Below are 23,705 nucleotides of genomic sequence, written 5' to 3' on the forward strand. Positions count from 1 at the left end.
GAGAGATCAGGGGAAAAATTGTCCAGCTGAGCCCCCAGGAACCCCAGAAATATAGGGGCTGACAAGGCCAGTGATGTTCTGAGGCTTTGTGTGTGGGGCTTGTGAAATAGTAGTAAGTAAGTTAAACACTGTCAAATGGAAACAATAAACAGCTTCACGGTCCATACATATGCTGAGCATCCTGAATCCAGAAATCTGAAGTCCAAAATGTTCCACATCTGAAATTTTTTAGTGTTCCCATAACACTACAACTGTAAACTTTCATGCTTCATGGTTTGAGGACAGTGTAGGGTCACCACAGACAACTGCACAGGCTGGGTACTGCACAATTTCAGTTGACATTATTCAAATGACTGTGATGAACTTCTCAGGGACTAGAGGGCATCAGGTTGGGAACATAGTTAGAGGTTATGTTGAGTATGGGTAACAAAGCCCCCAAACAATGGTTTGATCATGAGGGGGTGTTTCTTTTGGGCAACAAAAAGTTAGGGAGGCCTAGTTTATATAGTGTACAAAGCCATCAGAAACCACCCTGATGTCTTTCTTCTGCCATTCTATGTAGCTCAGCATGATGGAGCAAAAATAGGGAAGCAGAGAGCCAGAGGAAGCCAGGCTGGGGACTGTCCAGAAAAAGACAGTGGGAGGCCGAGGAACCAGATTGTGGTGCATGCATATGATTCCCCAAATTGTCCATCCTGAAGTGCATCCTGGGGAAGGAGTTCCAGACAGCCAGGCCAGGTGGGGCTCTGCTAGTGAGAAAGGCAGTAGGACAGGTAGCAAGGTTCCTTTTGGACTTTCAGATACTTGGGGAAAATTCTACCTGAGAAAAATCAATGATTTCAAAGAGGTAAATGAATATTACTTATTTTTAGCCTATGGCAAGAATGTTTGCCTTTAATTTGAGATTTATCAAGTAACTCTGCTTCGTTCATTGAAAAATTCTAAATTTTAGAGGTTGGAGTTGCAGCTCAGTTGTAAAGCACTTGCCTAGCACATATGAAGCACTGGGTTTGATCCCCTGCACCTCATTAAAAAAATATATGTGTATGTGTGTATATATATATATATATATATATATATATATATACACACACACAAATAAAATAAAGTGAAAAAAATCTAAACTCTAAGGATGAAATTTTTGTGCTAAAACAAAACTATCTGTCACAATGATTTTGTTTCTCAAGCTAGAGCCTAGATTTCCACATGTGTGCTTCATTTCTCACATTAGTCTAGGTGAATTTTACCCCAATAGATTTTCTCACTCCTCTAAGCCAAGGAGAAAAAAAATTCTCAAGAAAAAGAAAAAATCAGATAACAATACAATGGATGAAATATCACCTGCAGAATTGGCTGCCTGTCCCTGAGAAATTGAAGATAGGTTGAAGCCTTGGAGCTCTTACACTGATAAAAGTACTGTAAATTTTAATTTATTTAAAAATAAAAATACAAGTATAATTTTGAATAGGAGAAATTAATTACAAATTTTCAAAGTATAAAAATAATCTTTTCTATTAATATTATTCTCTAATGCATTTTTCTGAAAATGATGAATGTGATATTACCTCCTTTTGACACATTGAATAGAAAAAGATCATTAAAATGTTGGTACAGAATCTCTTTGTATATAGCAGTTTGTAAAGAAGGATGTGCTTAAGTGGAGTTTTTGAAAGATGACTAATTTTTTTGTACCAGCTTTTGGTGGAGGATTAGATTTTTGGACTCTGTGGCTGCACTGAATCCCTTAACCTGAAACTTTGTGGCTGAAAACAACCCTTACCTATACTTCTCACCATGCTGTGTCCAACTGGTTGCTCTGATGCCTATTGGGCTTCCTCATGCAGCTTCCCTGGGGAGGGGGGAGGGCACTGCATGTGTAGTTTAGCAGCTGAGAGACCCTAAAATTCGGTACTGGGTCTTCTTCTCTTCCTGGGGGTCCAGAGTTCCTCAAGGGCTGGGGGCAGAGGGGGAGGAGGTTGTGAAAAGCTCTGAAAGCTGGTGAGGTCTAGATTCTGAAACTGCCCCACATAGCTCCTTTCACATCTTATAAAAGTCAAGGCAGTTGACCAGGACAGCTCCACATCAGAGGTGGAGGCAAATCCCACTGCTATTGGCATGAGGTTCACAAAATTACAGCTATGTTTTTTTTAACGACCACAAATGGAAACCTTTGAAAACTTGATAATTCATATTAATTCCCCACCAGAGAAAAACAAAAAGCACACATATACCAGTTCTCTGTCCATTTTAAAGAAAGCTGATCTTCTGTGTTACCTTAGAATCAGGATGGTCTGATTCAAACAGCTTCCATTTTTATGGATTTGATTCTACATACTGTTTAACATGAATAAACAGGAAAACCACAAGATAAAAACATTTGTCCATCTGTACCTTTTTCAAAGTGAGATTCTGTATTTATTAAAAATTGCCTTTTATTCAATATAACATGATTTTTACAGAAGTTAAGGCTGAGAAACGTGAAATATAGTAGTTCAACAGAAACTTATAACTTTTGGAAAATATTTTGTTTCACCCAGATCACCTCCACGACAACTACCCTTGGTCCTCCATCCTTCCCGCCCACTCAGCTCTTCCTCAAGATAGACAGACAGCCAGTGGGGTCACAACACAACCACCCCTGTGCACCCGGCTCACTCCACAAACCCTGCAGGAGGAACCCTTCCACCCGCCAAGCCTGGGCCACCCGCTCTCCGTGCCCACAGCCCCTCACCTCATGTTTATAATTTCTTAATAATTTTCTAATCTATATTATAGCCATTTTCTCCTTCTAAATGGTAATCAAAGTCTTTTTTATTGTTCTGAGAGGATATTTAATATTAATATACTTTATGATGTGACACATCTGCTCACAATAGGCTATTTCTATTGTAAGAGTATTTTGATTCTGATACTTTGATAGTTTAATGTGAATGTACTTTATGATATGACACATCTGGTCACAATAGGCTATTTCTATTGTAAGAGTATTTTGATTCTTAACTGTTTTTCAGGCTTAACATTTTCCTAAGAGTGGTGATTGTTCACTTTCTATTTGACTACACAAATAAGGCACTGATTTAAAAAAAAAAAATTGTGGTGCTAGGGATCAAACCCAGGGCCTCCTGAATTCTGGATAAGGTATGCCACCACTGAGCTACATCCCAGCCCCATTGATTCTTTGTTTGTATTAGCTTTATGACTAGCTATATCAATGAGAAACTTACTACATTTGAAAAAAGAAACTACATTTGAAAACATTCAAGAGTTTGCGCATCCAATATTTTTATGATTTCTAAAATATGATTTCCCTGTAAAACATGAGAATATCTAATATCACTCATAAACCGTGCTTCCATTGATGTTTCTCTAGTTTTAACACTTCTGAAGAACATCATGGAGGAAACTGACTTTGGTATTCTTTTAAATTTTTCTTTTTTTAGAAAGCATCATAAGTTATTGTCACAAATTCTGTTTACATTTTTCATTTAAATATTTTTCCTAGTGGCAAATATTTGATGCTATTACTGTTGAAGGGTATACATAGAAACAAATAAAAGATAAGACTTCCTTGGCATCAATGATTCATTCACAATGAATCAATCTGCTCTTGTAACATATTTTTTATCATGTCTCTTTTGAAAAAGTTCAACCATGACTTGAAATAGTGTCTCTAAAACGTAGATGTTTTTCTCTAAAGTTTTGAATTTTTTTTAGAGAAAATCCAGAACCTAGCAATAGCAAAATAAATAATGATAAATAAGTTTAAACATATTATTACTTTAACATAAAACATATAAAATAAGTATTTATCTTATATTAAGTTAGTTTGACACATTTTTGTTATAAATGCTCTTAACAAAATGCAGAACTAGTTAAGAATGTCAATTATTAGTAATTGACATTCTGAGTAATTAAATGAGCAGGTGTTTGAAAAATATAGCCATGTCTTAAGATTTAATTTTAGAGCAGTTTTATGTTTACACAGAAATTGCAAAGAAAATGCAGAGATCTATTATGTAACTTCTACCCAGTTTTTTTTCTCTTATGACTTATGTGAGCTATCTCAGATATGTTAACTTCATACATGATTTTTCATGACAAACAGATACTGATATGCTCTTATTAACTAATGTCTGTGTTTCCTTTGAATTCTCAGTACAGACTCTTTCAGTTCCAGGACCCCATCCAAGATCCCGCAAGACTGTCATCCTTTCTCCATAGGCTTTTCTTCGTAGCGACAGTTTCTCTGACCTTCCTTTCTCTGATGCCCTTGATGTTTGAGGAGGACTTGACAGTTGAGGAGTACCTATCAGGTACTTTTTAGATTTTCAGTTGATGTTTTTCTCATATGTAGACAGGTAATGGATTGGGGAAAGCAGATTACAGATGAAGTGCTATTCTTCATTTCATATCCTCAAGGTGCTCACCTGACTGATGTAGTGTTTGCCAGATTTCTCACTGTGAAGTTATGTTTCTCTACATGTACACATTATATATATATATTGTTTTGGAGTAAGTCACTATGCAGAGCCCCCTCTTAAGGAGTGGGAAGTCAGGCCTAACTCTTTGAGGGCCAAATGTCCACCTCAATTACTTGAAATTCTGCATAATAGGTTTTTATTTAGCCTCTTTTGTTTATCTGTTTAGTCATTTATTTGTAAATAAGTGAGCATCTGGATATTTACTCCAAGATTTTGTTTGTTATCCAACTCTATAGTACTTTGTTGCTTACTTCATTCCTGCTTGAAGCCTTTGGGAATAGCTTTGACCATTTGTTTCCTGTTTTCTTTTAACAGGAAAGAATAGTATAATACCCTCAATTAGGCCTTTTACATTTAAAAACATTTCACTGAGGCTTCAAATACAATATAATATCCTTATGAAGACTCTAACATATATTGTATGCACTGAAATAATATGAGTTTGTTATCAATAAATATCATTAATGATACCACTGGCTGATATCCCATACACATTGAGACCCCTAGAAAATAACATGTCAAACCTTCACACTCATAAGATATCCTCACAGAGAACTAGGAAAAATATAATATCTTCATTGAGGCATTTGACACATATATGAAATCCTTGTGGAAGCCTATGTCACATAAAAATATTCTCAATAAGATCTTTAAAACTCACATAAAAACTAAGTTCTTTGACACCTATAATATTTTCAATGAGTCCTCTACACATATAATCAATGAGGGCTCTGACATATAATATCCTCACAGAGGTTTCTAACATGCTCAATATCATTATTGAGGCCTGTGTCAGTCAAAAAATATCCATGAGAGCCTGTGACAAACAAGAAACACCACATTGAGGCCTCTGAAACACAATAATATTTTTATTCAGAGCTCTCACTAAACACATGAAACTATTTAAAAAGACACAGTCTTCACTGAGGGCTCTGACATATAATATATTACTGACTGACTCTTTTGACAACTATAATATTCTCAGAGAAGGTTCTAAAACATATGATATCATAAATCCTTTGACACAAGTCACATTTTCACTAAAGATTCAAATGCATTCAGTATTCTCACTGAGGCATGTGACCCTAATGGTATCTTCACTGAAGCTGTTGACAATAATGAAGTACTGGTACTGAGACATCTGACTTAGGAATAGACTTGCTGAGGTGGCTGGTGCATTTAAACTACTCCCTGAACCATCTGAGAGGTATAATATACTCCCCGAGGCCTCTAACTTCCTGAGGTCTTTGAAATATTTAATATCTACATTGACACCTACAGTATCTATGAGTCATACTGAGGTCTCTAATACTAACAATAAAGTATTGGAGACATCTGAGATGTATAATTAAATAACAGAGGTCTCTTCCACTTAGAATGCCTTCTTGATGCCTCTGGTACTGCCATCATGTACTCACAGAGGTCCCTTTCTATAGGAGAAAACTGAAGCCTCTGACAAGTATAGTAAGTTTACTGCCGACTCTACAAAATATGATGTCAAATGTGAAACCTGTAATAAACACATTATATTGTCACTGAAGAATCTTCCACATATTGTCATTGAGGCCACTGCCATGAACAGGATATCTGTACTGTGACCTTGATCCCATTCAAGGGGATGGGTTGGTGAAGCCTCATATACTCTGGTAATAGCCTGGCACTGAACTCTGACACTTAATATCTATATGAAGCCTCTATAAAAGCCTCAGAAAGGTTTTTAACACTCAAATAACATCCTCAGTGAGTCTTCCTCTAATGCCAACATGAATCCTCCCTGAGGCCTCTGACATTCACACCCTATCTCATTTGAGTCCCAAAACACTAATGATATTCTTACTGAGGACTCTGAAATGGATATAATCCTCATACAGGACAGTGAGACCAATATAATATCCACCCTGAGGCTTCTGTCATTCAGAAATATCCTAATCAAGGCTTCTTACACTCAAGGAATATCACACTGAGTGCTGTGGGGCACCAGAAGTCCACACAGATTTAGACCCTCTGAGAGTCATCCAGAAGTACTGAGGCCTCTGTAGGTAACATGAGGTACAATGAGTCCTCAGAGAAATATATGTCTCATTGAGGTCTCTAACACATACAAAATCTCTACTGAGGATTCCATCCTATGTACAGTATGGAATGAGTCATTTGAGCCTGTATTTTCCTCACTGACCTCTGAGAGAGATTCTATTCTCAGTGAGGCCTCTTACACATATTAGATCATCACGAGGGCCTGTGGTGTTCATTTCATAATCTCACTGAGGCCTTTCACACTGATATTCTTTCTACCCTGAAAACTTCATCACATACAAGGTCCTCACTGGGTACACTGGCACTGCCATCATTATTCTCAAGGAGGCCTCTGACACATAGAATTTCCTCACTGAGAACTCTGAGCCCTAAAATATATTCAATGAGGACAAAATCCTCAGGAAGTCCTCTAATATTCAGAAGTTTTCTTCACCTCACAGTCATATAAAATAGTAATTGAGGCCTGTGGTGATAACAAAATAAACTCAGTGAAGTCTGACACATATCACATCCTCACTGGGGCCTCTGACCTTGAAAGAATATCTTCAGTATGTCCCCTAACAAATATATTATTCTCACTCAGGCTTTTGCTCCTCAAAGAACTTTCACATATAATATGCTAACAGAGTCCACTTCTTATTACAGCACATATATGTCATGACTCAGGGCTTTGGCACTTAAGAAACATTCTTATGGAGGTCTCTGACACTCATGTAATATCCTTAGTGAGTCCTTCTCTGACACATCAGATGCTCACTGAGGTCTCTGGCATTTCTTGATTATCTCACTGAGTCCATAAACACTCCTATTCTATTTATTGAGGATTCTTAAGTGTACAATATCTTTACTCTGATCTCTATCACTCATATCCTCTCCTCGCTTGTTCCTCTGACAGTTACACAACTTATACATAGAGACTTGTGGGACTCAAAAAATATCCTCAATCCTCTTGGCCATCAGTGTATATATCAGCAAGAGCTCAGGCACACCTAAGAGCCTCACTGACAAAGACCCATATTGTCTAAAATATTAAAAAAATCACTGAAGACTCTGAAAGTACCTTCCTATCAACACAGATCCTTATGACACTTTTAAGTATTCCCTTGAAGTCTCTGACACAGACAATAACTCCACAGAGGACTCTTACCCAAGCTGTACAAATGCTGAGGCATTCCACACTGTAATATCCTATTGAGGGATGTGACAGTGGTATAATCTCTTAATTAAGGACTCTAACACATGCAATGTTCTTACTGAGTAGCCTGGCACTTCCATAATATTTTCTGTGAGGCCTCAGACACATAGGATTTCCTTCATGAGACATTTAAGCCATAGATTATACATACCAAGATGTCAAACATATGCAATGCCTTCAACAAGGTCTATTCCAATCAAATATTTTCCTTACTAAGGATGTTTACATCATATATTAGTGTGACTGTGGGTTCTCTCACATATATTATTCACACTGAGTCCTCAGATGCATATTATCAACTTACTGAGGCCCTGAACACAGAACATGTCCTAACTGTGTCCTGTGGCAATCATGGAGTAAGCTCAATGAAGACTCTGACCCATTCTCACTGAGGCCTCTGATTAGACATAATATTTTCACAGAGTCCTGGATCACATGTATGATTTTTCACTGAGGCTTCTGATTATCAGTTCATAGCCTTGCTCTGGACTCTGACAGTAAATATCCACATGAAGATTCTAAGGTATATGATAGGATTACAGAGGCCTCCTATTCTTATCATAGGTACACTGGACTCTGACCCCTGCAATATCCTCATTTGGGCTATGCTATTTATATAGAATTCTCCTGGGTGTCTCTTACCCTGATAGGATATCCTCCATGCCTCCTCTGACATTCATATCCCATAATCACTGAGGCATCTGACATTCATATACAATCACACTGAAGGTACATTCACCCCTAATCAACTTCCTGAGGACTCTGAAACTTAAAATGTCCCCACTCACAGCTCCAAGAATTACATAATATCTTTCCTGAGGTCTTTGAAATCCATATAATAAACTCCAAGAGGATTCTGATGTATAGAAAGTCCTTTCTTGTCCTCTGACACTAATCTAGTATATTCACTGAGTCCTGTGATAATAACATTGTAGTCTCACTGAGGCTTCTGAAATAAATGATATCTTCATTCAGGGTTCTCACACCTACCCACACTAAGGCCTCTAACACCTGGTATCTGCCCTGGGGCCTCTGACAAACAATATTTTCTCTTAGCCCTTCAAAAAGCAAACTATCCTCAGCTAGGCCTCAGACACATTTTGAATGTCCTCCCTCAGGGCACATTCAATGCCTCCTCCTTCAGGCTTCTGATGCTCATGTAATATCAACACTGAGGCCTGTAGCCCATATACTTGCTGAGGCCTCTGACACACAAAATATTATCTCTGAAGATTCACATGCATATGATATTCTCAGACCTCTGACATATCCTCCATTGTCACTAAGACTTCTGACTCAATGAGGTCTGTGACCCTAATAGTGTCCTCACTGAGGCCTCTTACAGCAATGAAGTATCAATGCTGAATCCACTGACTCAGTTAATAGCCTCACTGAAGAGTCAGGAGCATTTAATATTCTACCTTAAACCTCTGGCAGATATAATATACTCCTTTAGGCCACTAACTCCCTGAGGACTTGACACATACAGTATCTACATTGTGACCTACAGGACCTATAAGAGGCTTACTGAGGACCCTAGTATTAATGATGTAATATTGAAGACATCTGACACATGTAATTGACTAACAGAAGTCTCTTCCACTTAGAATCTTATTGACAGCCATCATATACTTATGGAGGCCTATTTCCATAAGTGAAACCTGAGGCCTCTGACAGGTATAGTAAATTTACTGCAGCCTCTATGAAGTATAATATCCAATGTGAGGCCTGAGACAAACACATCACATTCTCACTGAAGCCTTGGGCACATATCACATCATCACAGAGGCCTCTGACATCAATAATATATCTAAACTGTGACCTTGGTCATGTTCACATTGTTACTGATGCCTCAGGCAGTCTGGTAACACCCTGGCTCTAGACACTGACACTTAATATCCATGAGAAGCCTCAGCCACATACAATATTCTCACAGAGGCTTATGTCAAATACAGTGTTATCACTGAAGTTTCTGACACATAAGATATAATGATTGTGTCTTTGGACACTTTTATAATAGCCTGAAGCAGGTATCTGATACTCATATCCTATCCTCAATGTATCCTCTTCTGAAATTCCCATGATTTCTCCATGAGGCCTCTGACATTCACATCATATAGCACTGAGTCCACTCACACTGGTAACATACTGCCTGAGGACTCTGCAGTGGATATCATCCTCATGCAGGACAATGAAATGAATATAATATCCACCCTTAGGCTTCTAAAGCTCAGATAATGACCTCCATGAGACCTCTAACACTGAAGTACTATCTTACCAAGTTCTCTGGGGTACCTGATGTCTGCACAGATTAATGCTCTGATAGATATTCAAAATATAACTGAGACCTCCAAAGGTTACATAGTATGTACAATGAGTCCTCTGACACATGCATGTGTCTCATTGAGGTCTCTGACACACATGAAATCCCCACAGAGGGCTCCAACCTTTGTAGAGGAGGGACTGAGTCATTTGAGCCCACATTTTTCTCACTGACCAGTCTGACAAAAATCGTCTTCTCAGTAAAGCCTCTTCCATGTAATATGTAGTCATTAAGGCCTCTGATACTCATTTTATAATCTCACTGAGGCCTTTCACATTGATGTTCTTTCAACCATGAAAACTCCATCACATACAGAGTCCTCACTGGGTACCTTGGCACTCCCACCCTTATTCTCAATGAGACATCTGACACATAGAAGTTCTTCACTGAAGGGCTGGGGTTGTGACTCAGTGATAGAGTGCTCTCCTTACACGTGTGAGATACTGGGTTCGATCCTTAGCATCACATAAAAATAAATAAACAAAATAAAGTTAGTGTGTCCTGTATAACTATAAAAAATTTGAAAAAACTTACTCACTAGAAATTTCATCTCTAAAATATACTAACTGAGGAAACTATTCTCAATAAACCTCTCCTAGTCAGAAAATTTTTTTCACTAAGGACCTTCATACTCACGTAACAGAGTGAGTGAGGCTATGATACCTACATTCTCTACCCCTAGTCTCTAACATATATACTCAACTCTCTGAGACCTCTTAAGAGAAAATTCCCTGGTTGAGACCTATAGTAATAGTAAAATAATCTCAATGAAGACTTTGACACCTATCACATCCTTATTAAGGCCTCTGACTTTGAACAAATATCTTCAGTGCATCTTCTGAAAAATGTGTCAGTCTCAATGAGGATTCAGACACTCAGGTGATAGCCTCCCTCTGGACTCTGACACTAAATGTCCATATGAAGGCATTGTCACATATAATAGGCTAGCACAGGTCTCTTCCTATTACAGCACATATATGTCCTCACTCAGGCCTTCAGCACTCATGGAACATTCTCATGGAGGTCCCTGACACTCAGGAAATATCCTCAATGAGTCCTCCTCTGACACTCAATATTGTGTACTTATTGAGGGCTCTGAAATTCCTTGATCATCTCACTGAGTCCATGAATTCTTCTGTCCCGTGTATAATAAACTCACTCAGGGCTCTGACACTCATGTCCTCTCCTCCCAGTTGCCTCTGACTCTTACATCACATATTCACAGAGGCTTGCTGTATGTAGATAATATTCTCCCTCTACCTTCTGTTTGTCCCTCAGTTAATATCTCAATAAGAGCTCAGGAACAACTAAGAGCCTCACTGGCAGAGATCCTGATTGTCTAGTCATATTTAAAAATCATGGAGGGCTCAGACAGTATCTTTCTGTCAACACAGAATCCTCTGACATTTTAAGTGTCTCCTTGAGGTCTATGACACAGACACTCTCCATGTAAGACTCTCACCCAAGCAGTACAAATGCTCAGTCCTTTGACAAAATTATATCCCCAATGAGGGGTGTGACACTGATGTAGCCTATTCCCTGAGGACTCTAACACTCATAATGTTCTCACTGAGTAGCCTGGCACTCATGTCACATCCTATGTGAGACTTCTTATACAGGATTTCCTCCCTGAGATCTTTGAGGCATAGATTAAACATTCTAAGATCTTAGACACATTGAATGCCTCCAGATAAGCCACTTGCATTCAGATATTTTCCTCATTGAGGATGTTCATAGTCATGTAATAGTGTGATTGAGGGTTCTGAAACATATTATATACATTGAGTTCTTGGACATACGTATTCAACGCACTGAGAACTCAGAGACAATACCCTAACTGAGTCCTGTGGCAATCATTGATTAATCTCAGTGAAGCCTCTGACACATCCTCAATGAGGCCTGTAGCTGGATAATATTTTATTATTGATTTCTGGGTCACATATGTGATTCTTGCTAAAAGTTGCTGAAACTTAACTAATAGCCTCACTCTGGAATTAACTTTCCACATCAAGTATTGAAAACATATACTGTATTTGCAAAGGCCTCTTACTCTTACCATTGGCACACTAATGACTATGACCCATGTAATATCCTTATTCTGATGGTGACTACTCAAATAGAAACCTCCTGGTGGTCTTATCCCTGATAGGATATTCACAATAGGTCCTCCTCTGACATTTGCATCCTATATACACTTCGGCTTCTGATATTCATATTTTATTTCATTGATTATACAGACACCTGTAAGCAACTTCCTAAAGATGCTCTAAAATATCCTCACTCACAGCATTTATAATCATAATATTTTCTCAGAGAGTTCTGAAACCTATATAATATACTCATAGAAGATTTCAATGCATAAAATTTCCTCAATGTGGCTTCTGACACTAATAGATTTTATTCACTGAATTCTGAGATACTCCATCATAATCCCCCTAAGGTTTATGAAATCTTCACTCAGGTTCTTATATGTTCTACCCACACTGAAGCCTCTGACTCATGGTATCATCACAGTGGCCTCAGGAAAATATATTTTCTCTTACCCCTCTAAAAAGCAATCTATCCTCTGCTGAGACCTCTAACAACAATGAAGTACCAGTGTTGAGTCCTCTGACTCAGTTAATAGCCTCAATGAGATTTTGGGCTCATGTAATATCTTTCTGAAGACTCTGACATATATAATATACTCCCTTAGGCCTCTAAATCTCTGAGGTCCTCTGACACTTTTAAGTGTCTTCTTGAAGTCTCTGACACAGACTGTAGCTCTACTTGTGACTTTCACCCAAGCAGCACAAATGCCAAGGCCTTCAACACAGTAATATCCTCACTGAAGTATGTGACATTAGTATACCTTATTTCCTGAGGACTCTAACACAGTTAATGTTCTCACTCAGTAGCCTGGCATTTCTGTTTTATCCTCTGTGAGGCATCTGACACATAGGATTTCTTTCCCGAGACCTTTGAGCCATAGATTGAACATACTGAGATCTCAAACACATGCAATGCCTTCAACAAGGCCTCTTCCACTCAGATATTTTTCTCATATAAGGTTGTTCATAGTCATATAACAGTGTGATTGAGGGCTCTAATACATATACTACTCACACTCAGGTAATAGCCTTGCTCTGGATTCTGACACATAATATCCTCCTGTAAACTCTAACACATTTACTATGCTTACTGAAGTCTCTAACAAACAATAAGAGCTTCAGTGAGGACTGAAACTTCTGATATACATAATATTTTTAGGGCTTTCACATTTGTATGAAATTCTAATTGAGTTCTCTGATATTCATATAATGTCCTCAGTGAAGCTCCATCTATGTAAAAGATGTAATGCCTCACTGAGGCATTTTACAGAATACACTCATTGAGGTCTGTAACACTCATATAATATTTTCATTGATTCCTCTGACACTCATGTAATGTTGCCTCTGTCATCTATAATGTCCTCACTCAGTGCTCTGACATATAATATGTAATTTAAGGCCCTTACCTATATAATATCCTTTCTGATGCCTGTGGCACTAATATGATAAATTCTCTGAGGTTTATAACAAATATCATGTTCACATGAGGCCTCTAACCTATATAATGATCTTACTGAGGCCTCTGTTTAATGCACTATCCACACTAAAACTTCTAAAGAATACAATCTTCTCACTGAGGTTTCTGATACATATAATGTGCTCACTGAGTTCTCTAACACATATAACATCCTCTCTCTGTTCTATATCTCATGTAATATCCACACTGAGTCCTGTGACACTAATATAGTATCTTCATTGTAGCCTTTACGAGATACAGTATACTCACTGAGGCTCTGAAAAGACCTGTGGCACACATATAATATTCTTTTTTTTTACAAATATAATATTCTTACTGATGCCTCTGACATTTTCACACTGAGTTATCTGACACATTTGATATCCATGCTGATATCTTTAAAATTTATATCATCACTTAGTCCTCTGACACATATAAGTGGACATATAATATCCTCAGTGAGTCCTCTTACAGATATAATATGTTAACTAAATAGACTAAAATATATATTGGCTTAATTGAGGCCTCTGACACTCATATAATATCACCACTGAGATTCTGACAAATGTAATATCATCAATGATGAGTCTAATACATATAATATGCTCACTGAGTTATCTTACACTTATGTAATATTCTTTAATTTTTTATTTTTTAGTTGTAGCAGGACACAGAGGTACTGTACCTTTATTTTTTGTGTATTTTTATGTGGTGCTAAGTATTAAACCCAGGGCTTTACATGTGCTAGGCAAGTGCTCTACTGCTGAACCAAAACCCCAGCCCCAAATGTAATATTATTAATGAGGTGGATGAGACATATATATCCACACAAAATACTTTGACATTCATGTAATAGTCTCATTTAGGCCTCTGAAATATATAATAACTTCACCAAGTTCTCTTTTCTTAATTTTTTCTATTATTGGTTGTTCAAAACATTACAAAGCTTTTACCTCATATACAGATTGCAGAATCATATCAGTTACACATCCATGTCACCAAGTTCTCTTGACACTCATAATATTCCCACTGAAATCTCTGATACTCATATAATATCATCAGTTAAGACTATAACACATATTTTTTTATTAGGTTCTCATGGCAATACAATGATCTTGACATATCATATATTATCCTCATTGAGTTTTCTGGATCTTCATATAACAATCTCACTGAGGCCTCTGGCAACAATAATACCTTAATTGAGTCCTCTGAGTGATATAATATACTCATTGAGTGATCTAATACATAATGACCTATTGAAGACTTTGACACTCAATAATATTCTCAATAACTTGAATATACTGGCATAGACTTGTAATCCCAATGAATCGGGAGCATGAGTCAGGAAGATTGCAAGTTTGAATCCAGCCTCAAAAATTTGATGAAGCTCTATCTCAAAATAAATATATAAAAAGAGCTGAGGATGTATCTCAGTGGTAAAGTACTCCTTGGTTCAATCCCCAGAACACACACACACACACAGACACACACACACATATACACATATATATAATATATTTGCATAAACATATATTTGCATACATTACATAAATATATAATTTATATAAAGGTGTATATATATTCTCACTGCAGCTTATGCCATATGTAATATACTCACTCAGACCTCTGACACTCATATAATATTCTCAATGAGTACTCTAACAAATATCCTCAATTAACCTTTAATAATTATCATATTCTACAGTTGGGCCTCTGATACTCAATAATAATCTCACTGTGGTCTCTGACAAATATAGTATTCTCACAGTGGCTTTAGATACTCAGATATTGTCCCAAGTTAGGTATTTGACACACATAATATTCACACTGAAGCCTCCATAACATATAATATTCTCACTGAAATCTCTAGCACATATAGTGTTATTACTGAGACCTGTGATACTAATATAGTATCTTCAACAAGACCTGCTACACTAATATAATATTTTATTCAGGACTCTACCACTAATATAATATCTAAACTGAAACCTCTGACCTATATAATATCCTCACTAAGGCCTGTAATGCAGATAATATCTTCATTGGATCCTCTGCCACTCATGACACATACAATGTCCTCACAGAGGCATCTAGTCCTAATATAATAGTTGATCTTTTTTTTTTGTACTAGATATTGAATCCAGGGGCAATTAACCATTAAGCTACATGCCAGCCCTTTTTATTTATTTATTTATTTATTTTTGAGACAGGATGTCTCTAAGTTGCTTAAGGCCTCACTTTGTTGCTGAGGCTGGTGTTGAACTTGCCATCCTCCTGCCTCAGCCTTATGAGCTTTTGGGATTACAGCATACATGACCTTTTGTCATTGATATTATTACAGTATACACATTTTGCTCTTTAATACTAATGTGATATTCACAATGTTTCCCAAAGTATGCTTACAGTGTAAATAGATGACCTCTAATAGTAATACATTTACTTACCATGGACCCCTACTGCCTTCACAGTGATATCCAGACTGTGGTCTTTAATGCTAATCTAGTATGAAAACATTGGTTTTATATTACTATAATAGTCACTAAGTGACCATCTTATACTAATATAACATCCAAAATTTAGCCTCTAATATTAATGTAACACACACACACACACACACACACACACACACACACAGTGGCTTGTAATGAAAAATTTTCTTGCAATGGTATTTCTGAGATTTGGCTGAGCTGGATTTATAAGGGCCAACTTCCCTAATAAAGTCTGATGTCTGTTTTTCTGGCATAGTATTGACATGGTAGTTTTTAATAAGCAGTTGATTTTCTCATAGTGCTAAACTTACAGGAACCCTGCATTGGTGGTGCAAAATGCTCTGTATCTTTTCACTCACATTCCCCAGTAGTCATTGCTATGCCAGGTTTGTATCTCCATGTAAAACACTGAAATGTATTTTACTCAATGTAGGAATGGATACTCTCAGGTGACCATCACTTAGCTTCCAAATCAGGACATCAGCAAGCTTCTCCATGGCAATCAATCCTCACTTTCACTACCTGCCCAACTGGGGAAAAAAAGCATTTCTTTTTTACTCATACATAAAATTCTTTTCCTAAAACTCCATTTTAGCCTGTCCCTCATTCTCATGACTTTAACAGATAGAAAGTATACACATGTACTTTTCTTTTAATACCTCTTGTCAGTTCTTTGGGGTTAAATACATAGAAATGGAGTTGTTGAGTAGTATGATAATTCTATTTTTACTTTTTGTGTGAATAGCAAACTATTCCACACACAAAGTTTGATAGAAACAGAGAAGGAAAAGCTGAGTTTCTTTTTTTCTTGCTGATACTCATAGCACCAGAACAAAAGAGAGAAACGAGAAAAGGAATGAAGACTGACTTCTATCTGCATAGGTTAATCTCTAAGTGTCCCAAGAGGCTCTGGATCTGGCAAAACCCCACATGTTCAGAGTCCTGTGCCATGTTCTGGTGGCACTTTTATGCTCTGTGAAAATTTAAGCCAAGTATACAAGTATAAAAACCCTTGCCACAAGAGCATTGGGTTTCCCCATTTGTCCAGTTGGGGACTTAGTAACTCAAGTGGACCAGCAGAGTTGGCCTCCATCTCCTCTTTTCCTGGGATATAAGTAAGGCTGAATGATGCCAACAGTCTCCAGACACCTCCTTTGCCTGATCTGCAAAGGAAAACTTCTGTTCTGTTCTGCAAAGATGACTGGCCAGGTTGGACTGTGGCCATTCTGGGCAGAGAAGAAGCTATGTTTGGAATCTGGGATGAGACAGGACACAACTGGAGGGTCTGATGAAGGCCACTTCTGGCTCCCAGGAGGCTGAAAAATGAGTTTGAAATTACCAGATGCTCTTGGTTTAGAAACCAGCCTCTATTGTTTGGGGAGTGTGCAGCCTGACCTCAAACCCTTCCAGGCCAGAATTCTTGTGGTTAGAGCTCATAGGGATCTAGGCCAAAACTGAGGATCAGGTAAAGCCGAGTGAACACCCCCTCACCCTGCTTCATCACTCATCCACCACTTCTAGGACATCATCACCTGCAACACCTGCCCCTGAGAACACTGTCCTGGTCAGGGACTGAGATTCTTCCTTCCTTGTCTTGGAGATAGTGAAGGTGTTAGGAGAGCTGGGTATGAGGCTGGGGGTTTTGCACAGGACTCTAGCTCTGCCACTTACAAGCATATGGCACAGGGCAACCACCTCAATACATAGAGCCTTTTTAAATACAATTAATGGTATAAAAATGTCCCAGTACAATGCTGGTGTGACACTTGTGTGCAGTATTCACAATGACTGTAAAAAAGTGGCTTTATTGTCATAGATCAAGATCATATTAAAGGGAAGCAGGACTTGCATCTCTCCAACCTAGTCCAGAAGAATATACTCCAAAAAATGAGCAAAATGACCAACCAGCTCTGGATAGAAGAATAAAGCCAGGCTTCAAATATCATAAACACTGAAGCCATCCCCTTCTCAAGGTCAATCACACTGAAGCCCAGTCCCTCCACAAGGTGAAGATCAGAAACAAAAATTATATGGTGAGCATTAGGGTTTGGGCAGAAATTATGGTTGGGGTTGGGCCTGAACAAATTTGTGGTCTGGGTTGGGTAGCAAATTTGTGGTCTGGGTTGTGGTCAGGTGTTGGGTACAGGATAGGTGGGGATGATTTACAGAATAGATGATAAACCAGAAGTACATAGTTTGTGGACTTAGATGCAGGATTTTTTGGGTGATGTAAGAGCTAAGAAATAGGGAATAGAGTTCGGTTTTAGAGTTACAGGTAGGCAATACAGGTCAGGATTAGGGTCAAACCAGGCTTCTTAGAATTTAGCATTTCTGAGATAGCATCCTCCATACTGTGTTTTCCTTGACCACCACATTTTATGACCTACTCTGTGGTCCTACACCACTTCTCTCACAGCTTCATGTGTAGCCCTGTATCACATCCCATAAGGCTTCTAGTGTGCCCTCCACTGTCTGCTTTTGCTGACCCTGTGTAGCTCTGAACCTTCTCCTCTTATCTCCTACTGTGTAACACTCCACCAGAACATTTCATTTCTGTGTAACCTTCCACCACCTCCTCTCACAAATTTCTGTGTAGCCCTCCATCTTTTCCTCTCATCTCAGCATTTAGCCCTCCACCACTTCCTTTTATCTGCTCCTATGTACTCTCTTGTCACCTCCTCTCAAGAACTCATGTGTAGCCCTTGACCATGTTCTCTCACAGCTTCTTTGTAGCACTCCACCATTTCTTCTCATCCCATCCTCTTCAGCCCTCCACCAATACCTTTCAACTCCGGTGTTTTTCTTCACCAACTGCTCTTATCTCCTGTATGTTTCTCTACCATCTCTTTTCTTAGCCCCTTATGTAACCCTTGACAATAATTTCTTACAGGTTACTGTGTAGCCCTTCACCACTTCCTCTCATGACAAAACTGTCCTTCCCAAAGATGCTCAGCCAGCTTCAACTCAACTGTGTTCCTGAGACTCTGACCTATTCTAGAAGTTGTTTAAGATTCTCCATGTCTTCTAATGACTTCTCCATGTAATTGGCTTTTTAGGTATTTCCTTTACATATAATTCTTTAAATTCTAAAACCCAGATTCTTCATCAACCTTTGATTTTCTTCATTTGTGTTCTATTGTATTCAAAAGGTCAACTGCTTATTTCTTCAGGGTTGATTCTTAGTACTTTCCTCAGATAATGTAAAGACTACTTTTGTAAGTCTATATGGCTTTTGTTCAAGAATTCAAAAATTTCACTTATTTACTGCATTATTGTAATGCCTTTGCCAACTTAGTGTTCACCTGGTCCCCCCCCCCCGTCTCTTGGCTGTCCTCAAACTTCATTACTGTTTAATGTTTACCAAGAGAACTGGGGACCATGTCTGTACTCTGACAATCAGGTGTTCAATTCCTCCTTCATTTTGGGCAGTGGAGTTTTTGAGCTTAGCCGGTCTTCTCCAGAACTGTCATGGTGGCCATCCTATTTAGGGGGCTTAATCTTCAAGTCAGTCTCATGTTAATGTGGGCACTGAGGTCAATTGCTGGTCAGAAGTTACCTTAGTGTGACTGTACTACTAAAGGAATCTTCTGTAGAGTTACCCCCTCCTCCACAGAAAATCTTAACTAAGTTTCTGCAGAAATCTTCACCATAATTGATTGTAGGACTATCAGCAAACACTCTCTAATTACAAGAGAGTTCAATATATATCTAAAACAAATGTAATAGCTGATCTCTAATACTAATATAGTGTGCACACTATAGCATTTAATACTAATATAATAACTGCTTTTTGGTCTTTTACAGTAATATGATATCCATAGGAAAACATCCCAATCTAATAGAGTAGCTATCTCATAGCCTTTCATAATAATGTAACATACATACTGTCTCATGTAATATAATAGATCTCCTCTGTAATATAATAGATCTTTTTTAATGTTAATATAATATCAATATATAGCATCTTAAACTAATTCATGTACCTCTTCCTCTAATACTTATTGATGTTCATACTATAGCATCTAGTGCTAATATAATAGATCTTTAATACAAATGCGGTATATATACTATAGCCTCTAAAAGTGTTATAATAGTTGCACTGTGGTCTTTAATTGTAATATAAAATCCATAATACAGCATCAGAAACTGATATTATAGTGCCATTATGGCCTTATATACTAATGTAATATCCATACTGTGGATTCTAAAACTAATATAATAGCTTTCTGTGGCCTTCAATACTAACTTGTTAAGCTCTCTGGTAATTAAAATATTATAATAGTTGCCTTGTGGTCTTTAATACTAGTGATATCCATAATATAGCATTTAAACCTAATAAAATAGGTGCCCTGTGACCTTTAATATTAATGTAATATCTATAATTTAGCATCTAAAACTAATATAATATTTGCCCTGTGTTCTTTTAGAAATTTTTTTTAGTGTATATGGACAAAACATCTTTATTTTATTTATTTACATATTTATAAGTTTATTTTTAGTTAGTGCTGAGGATTGAACCAGGGACTCACATGTGCTAAATGAGTGCTCTACTGCTGAGCCACAACCCCAGCCCATAATTTATTTATTTTTATGAGGTGCTGAGGATCAAGCCCAGTGCCTCACACATGCTAGGCAAGCACTCTACCACCAAGCCACAACTCCAGCCTACCCTGTGGCCTTTTAAGAATATTTTTTAAAGTTATAGATGGACATAATACCATTTCTTAATTAATTTATTTTTATGTGGTACTTAAGATCCAACCATTGCCTTATGAATGCCAGGCAAGTGCTGTACCACTGAATCACAGCCCTTGCCCCTGTCCCATGGCCTTTAACATTAATCTGATATAAAACTTATGGCCCTTTAATTAATATAAAAGCTGTCCTATGGCCTTCTAATGCTGATATTATATCCATCCTATGGCTTCCCTCTTCCTTTAATATTAATATAATAAACTTGTGACAGCATGAACTCTATAGACTTCACTATTAATATGTCATCCATATTATGACCTCGAAATCTAATATGATAGCTGTCCTGTGGCCTTTGTTACTGATACGATCACCATAATATGGCATGGAAAACTGATAAAATAGCTGCTCTGTGGCATTTACTATTAATATGATTTTCATATTATAGCATCAAAAACAAATATCAGAGCCATTAGAGGCCTTTAATACTAGTATGATATCTAAACTATAGTACCTAAAATGATTATAGTAGCTGGGCTGAGGCCTTTAAATCTAATGTGATATCCATATTATGGCATCTAAAACTAATATAATAGTGCCCCTGTAGCCTTAATACTAATATGATATCCATATTATAGCCTCTAAAACCAAAGTAATAGATGTCCTGTGACCTTTAATATGAATGTGACACCTTTTCTACAGCCTGTGAAACCAATATAATAACTCTCTGGTCAATTTTAATATTAGTATACATGATATAGAATCTTAAACTGATAAAGTGGTGCTCTGTGGCCTTTAATGTTAGTATGATATTTATATTATAGTACATTAAAATATCTGCTTTGTAGCCAGTAAACTAATGATATCCATGCTATACTATTGAAATCAATATATCAATTACCATGTTGACTTTAATACTAACATGTTATAGATACTTGAACATCTAAAAATGACATAGTTGTTGACCTGGGCATTTAATACTAATTTACAATATCCTTGCTAGAAAATCTAAAACTGATACAATGGCTGTCCCGAGATCTTTAAATATAACAAAATGTTCATCATATAGTATCCAAAGCTATTATAAGAGCTGCCCTGTGGCCTTTAATAATATAATATAATACATATAATACTAATATGGTATTCATATCATGTCATCTTAAACCAATAAAATATCTGTCCTGTGACCTTTAATATTAATATAATATCATACTGTATTATCTGAATTAATATAATAATTGTATCATGGTCTTAACACTAAATAATATACATACTGTAGCACCTAAAACAAATAGTTACCCTGATACTTTTAATACTGATATGAAATCATATTAGTAGAACATCTAAAACTGCTTAGTGTAGCATCTAAAACTGATATAATAGTTGCCCTGCAGCCTTGAATACAAATAAGATATATATACTTTATCATCTAAAATGGATATAATATCTCCCCTGTGGTTTTAATAGTAATATAATAGCTGTCTTGTAGTACTAATTTTATTACCTGTTTTGACATCTAAAACTGATAAGATAGCTGCCCTATGGCCATTAACATTAATAAATTCTTCATAATGTAGCATCTAAATCTGATATAATAACTGCCAATACTATCATGATACCCATAATACTATCAAAATATAACATAGTATCTAAAACTAATATACCAACTAAACTTTGGCCTTTAATACTAATGTAGTATGTTTACTGTAGCATCTTACAGTATTGTAAAAACTTTCTTGTGGCAATTAGTATTAATATATGCATATGTGCTTGCAGAATAGGATAATATAGCTCTCTTGTAGTCTTTAATATTAGTATAATATCCATACTACAGCATTTACATTAATATAATACCTGATATGTGGCTTTAATATTGAAGTAATATCTATACTATAGTAAGTACAACTAATATAATAACTGTTCTGAGGTTTAATACTATTACTAATATAATAAATTCCTTGTAACCTCTAATGTTAATAATATATCCAAACTATAGAATCCAAAACCAAAATAATAGCTGGCCTGTAGTTTTTTAATACAAAATTAATATCCATTCTATAGCATCTCAAGCTAATATAATATCTACCCTGTGGCAACTAATGTAGTTGCCATAAGATTGTCTCTAAAACTGATATAATAGCTGCCCTGTATTCTTTAATACCAATATGACACCTTATTATAGCATCTTAAATTGATATAATAGCTACTCTGTGGCCTTTAATATGATATCTATATAATATGATATCTATAATATATAGCATTTTTATTTAATAAAATCTCCATACTATGTCATCTAAAAGTAATATAATAGCTGCCCTGTGGACATTAATACTATTATGATATGCATACTATAGCATCTAAAGTTAAAATAATTTAACAAAATGCCTATAGATCTAGCACTTAATAGTAATATGATACCCAAACTATAGTATCTATAATGAGTATAATAGCATAATACTAATAAGATATATATACATATAATTAATATAATTACTGAAGTTTTAGCTTTAATACTTTTTTTGGTAATAAGAATTGAAACTAGAGGCATTTAACCCCATCCCCAGCCCTTTTTATTTTTATTTTTTTTTATTTTGACACAGGGTCTTGATAAATTACTTGGGGACTCACTAAGTGGCTGAAGCTGGACTTGAACTTGTAATCCTCCTTCCTCAGCTTCCTAACTCACTAGAATTAAAGGCATGTGCCAATGCCTGGCTGGGCTTTAATTATGGTGTGCATACTACAGCATCTATACTAAGTACTAAAGGAGTTGCCTGTTATAATATTATTAATATTATAACTATACTGTGGCTTCTAAAGGTAATATTATAGCTCTTCTGTGGCCTTTTATATTAATACAATATCCACATATAGCATATAATATACTAGCTGCCCTATGGCCTTTAATAATATCAACACTGTATCTCCTAAAAAACTGAAGT

General features: G+C 36.7%; 1 protein-coding gene across 3 annotated transcripts in view; it reads left to right on the forward strand.

Moving 5' to 3' along the window:
• LOC101965612 (regucalcin-like) overlaps positions 1-23,705 on the forward strand; it is a 237,350-nt gene that overhangs the window by 159,301 nt on the left and 54,344 nt on the right. Inside the window, exons 1-2 of one of the 3 annotated variants that reach the window (XR_005731753.2) lie at positions 3,854-4,313; positions 18,962-19,127. The exons of 1 other annotated variant lie outside the window; for it this stretch is intronic. The gene's annotated coding sequence lies outside the window, so the exon portion shown is untranslated. Of the gene's footprint in view, positions 1-3,853; positions 4,314-18,961; positions 19,128-23,705 lie in introns of those variants that run through there. One more of the 3 variants, XR_013432230.1, reaches the window with a different exon arrangement.

The sequence above is a fragment of the Ictidomys tridecemlineatus genome (assembly GCF_052094955.1).
Source record: "Ictidomys tridecemlineatus isolate mIctTri1 chromosome 1 unlocalized genomic scaffold, mIctTri1.hap1 SUPER_1_unloc_4, whole genome shotgun sequence".
NCBI lineage: Eukaryota > Metazoa > Chordata > Mammalia > Rodentia > Sciuridae > Ictidomys > Ictidomys tridecemlineatus.